The sequence below is a fragment of the Pinus tabuliformis genome, chromosome 7 (genome assembly GCF_031772625.1).
Source record: "Pinus tabuliformis cultivar Carrire ecotype Pingquan chromosome 7, CPIR1, whole genome shotgun sequence".
Classification (NCBI taxonomy): Eukaryota; Viridiplantae; Streptophyta; class Pinopsida; order Pinales; family Pinaceae; genus Pinus; species Pinus tabuliformis.
In genome coordinates this window covers 1,943,534,008-1,943,537,831 of record NC_142293.1, presented here as the reverse complement: position 1 = coordinate 1,943,537,831, position 3,824 = coordinate 1,943,534,008, and the positions used below count along the sequence as shown (strand labels likewise).

General features: G+C 41.4%; 1 pseudogene; it reads left to right on the top strand.

Moving 5' to 3' along the window:
• The first annotated feature begins 2,568 nt into the window (after nucleotides 1-2,568).
• On the top strand, nucleotides 2,569-3,174 carry LOC149256250 (small ribosomal subunit protein uS5y/uS5u/uS5v pseudogene; annotated as a pseudogene).
• The last annotated feature ends 650 nt before the right edge of the window (nucleotides 3,175-3,824 follow it).

Below are 3,824 nucleotides of genomic sequence, written 5' to 3'. Positions count from 1 at the left end.
TCACAAACCATAAGCCCTTAACCCATAACCACTAAATTCCCTATCCCCTTAACCCCCAATCCATAATCCCTTAACCCCTACACTCACAACTCATAACCCATAACTCCCTTGACTCATTAAATCTTAAGACACTAAACCCTAACCTATAATCCATGAACCAACTCCTAAGACATAACTCCTTATCCTCTTAACCTGTGACCCTTAACCCCTAACCCTTCACCACCTAAACACCTTAACTGCTAACCCCTTAACCACTAACACCTAAATCCCCTAAATCTTAAGTCCTTAACCGCTAAACTCAATTATGTCAATGTAGAATAATATACATAAGAGAAAATAAAATGATATTATCCACATCAATGCTTGAAATAGCCTTAAATTAGTCATGAGTGATGAGTCAGGGGGTGAATGAATGTGGGTTATTATTAAAGTTACATCATGTTTAAATTCCTTTTACATTGTGAGGTTGTTCTCCAATAGGGTTGAAGCATCATCACAAGGAAGCATGACACTTTTTTGCGGGGGAACAATTAAAGTTGTAACACAATTCAAGTGATTTACACCAACTCCAATGTAAATGACATCAATGTATGTTTGTGTCAGGTTGTTAGAGAGGTTATTTATAGACAATACATTTAATTTACTTAGACTTTATCTTTGTAGGGTCTCGACTCTAACATGGATTTGTACCAGGAACACTTCATGCAAATGAAAGGGGGACTTTTTGTTTAACCACATACACACAACTAGAGCACCGGATGTTGCCCTTCAGACCCCCCTTGGTGTGTTCAAAGTGAGTTTACATTCATGTTGAGTTGAAACTAATAATAATGACCTTCCCCTTCTTAATACCATAATATTTTCACTTGTGCAACTGTGCTTCCAAATATGTGAACTCAACAATAAAACAAACCTTAAAATACATGAGTATCTCTCAACATGTGAAAGAAGTAAACCCTTACCCGAGTCTTCCTTTGTTGGAAATTTGGGCTTTTTGTCACAAGATATCTCCTCTTCTCTAGAAAGAGGACATAAACAAGCTTTTTAATGTTTCGGAATGGAGTATTCTTCACCTATGTCCTTCTCCTTTACACCATGTGATACAAATGCCAATTTTCTTATTCTTGGCTATGGTGTTCATGAACCTATTTCTAGTTGTGACAATGGGATTAGGGGCTCCCTTATCACATCCCATAACCCATGATGTGTTTAATCCCTTAGCCAAGGGGGCCCAAGGGTGTAGTTGTAGGGGAATTGGGACCAAATTTGGGGTTTCATAACATTAGGAAAAGCGGAATGGCATGACCAAAAGGGTTGTGGCGGGGGGGGGGGGGGGGTGGTTGTATGTTATGGTGTATTGAACGGGGCAAGGGGACCCAAGGGTATCATCGATGGTAGAAGTCGATTGGAGGCAAAAGCATGGTTTACTAAGATCTATAATCCTAGCATTAGAGAATGAGAAAGGGGCTTGGGACTTAGTTTCATAGGGTCTATGGGAACTATAGGGAAGGTAGCAAGAGAAATTGATAAGGGAACCCCCAAAAGTGGTGATAACAGGATTAGGAGTCCAATTATCACAAACCATAAGCCCTTAACCCATAACCACTAATTTCCCTATCCCCTTAACCCCAATCCATAATCCCCAAAAGTGGTGATAACGGGATTAGGAGTCCACTTATCACAAACCATAAGCCCTTAACCCATAACCACTAAATTCCCTATCCCCTTAACCCTAATCCATAATCCCTTAACCCCTACACTCACAACTCATAACCCATAAACCCCTTGACTCATTAAATCTTAAGACACTAGTAACCCCTAACCTATAATCCATGAACCAACTCCTAAGCCATAACTCCTTATCATCTTAACCTGTGACCCTTAACCCCTAACCCTTCACCACCTAAACACCTTAACTACTAACCCCTTAACCACTAACACTGAAATCCCCTAAATCTTAAGTCCTTAACCGCTAAACTCATAAAATAAAATGATATTATCCACATCAATGCTTGAAATAGCCTTAAATTAGCCATGAGTGGTGAGCTAGGGGGTGAATGTGGGGCACTATTAAAGTTACATCATCTTTAAATTCCTTTTACATTGTGAGGTTTTTCTCCAATAGGGTTGAAGCATCATTAACAAGGAAGTATGACACATTTTTGTGGGGGAGCGATTAAAGTTGTAACACAATTCAAGTGATTTACACCAACTCCAATGTAAATGACATCATTGTATGTTTGTGTCAGGTTGTTAGAGAGGCTATTTATAGAAAATATATTCAATGTACTTAGACTTCATCCCTTTAGGGTCTCGACTCTAACATGGATTTGTACCAAGAACACTTCATGCAAATGAAAGGGGGGCTTTTTGTTTAACCACATATGCACAAGAGCACTAGATGTTGTCCTTCAGATCCCCCTTGGTGCATTCAAAGTGGGTTTACATTTGCGTCGAGTTGAAACTAATCATAATGACCTTCCTCTTCTTAATAACATCTGATAGCTTTTTTTAGAGGTATATCTTCATTTGTTGTTGGATTCGTAGAAGCTTTGAGGGATTCGAACCATGTCTGAGGGGAAGGGATCCAGAAAGGTTAAGTGGTTCGATTCGACTAAGGGTTATGGTTTCATAACCCCTAATGATGGTAGCGAGGACCTGTTTGTGCATCAGACTTCGATTCACTCCAATGGGTTTCGATCGCTGGCCGAGGGAGAGGCCGTCGAGGACACGGTCGAGCATGAGAATGGCGGAAGAACCAAGGCCCTAGATGTTACAGGGCCTGATGGAGCCTTCGTCCAGGGTAATAGTGGAGGAGGCAGCGGTGGAGGCCGAGGAGGCGATAGAGGCGTCGGGCTCGGTGTTAAGTGCAGCAAAGAGGTGGCCACGGCCAGCCGCAGAGCCATTTTTTTGGCCAAGTATTCGGTTAATCCCGTGAGGAGGGGTTATTGGGGTAACAAGATCGGGAAACCCCACATCATACCTGTCAAGGTCACAAGTAAATGTGGCTATGGAACAGTTAGAATGGTGCCCGCCCCAAGAGATATCGGGATCGTGGTTGCCCGCGTGCTTAAGAAGGTTTTGCATTTTGCTGGAATTGAAGATTTATTCACCTCCTCGCGAGGGCCAACAAAAACTCTCAGAAATTCTTTCAAGGCCGTCAAGACACTGTAGGAGCACGCACAAACTACAATGCTTAATGGAGACATTGAAGTTGAACGGTCCTGCACGACCCAGAGGACAACAGAACCCCCTTCCTTGGTAACTTCTAATCACTTTCAAATTTTTATTAAAACCCCTTCGGGGAAGTCTTCCTTGATTTGGGTCCTTGCAACAGACTGTGTTATGAACCTGAAGAATATCATCGCCAAACAAATTGGCTACCCAGTTGGACTACAACATCTATTGTATGGGGGTAGAACCCTACAAGATCTCAGATCCATTTTGGATTACAACATTATGTCAGAATCTACTATAACACTCAACCTGAGGCTACGAGGTGGTGCAACAACTTTCAGTTCAACAAAACAAATAGAAGGAGGTAGTGGGACAAGCACAAAAACAAAAAACAACACAGATCCACAACAGAAGCACAAAAATGGAGGAATATCCTTCAAGAACATCTTACAAGGGGGAAAAACTCCTACAGTGGTCCCAAAGCAAGCTGGAACAGAACCTAGTCCATACATTGTGGAGCAGCTGAATTATATCCCAAAACTAAATATAGATATACCAGAAACTGATGAGTCATGTAATAATTTTGAATCACACGCCATCATTTGTCGATTCAACTATTTCTGGCCAAAACCTTTTGAACTTTTCCA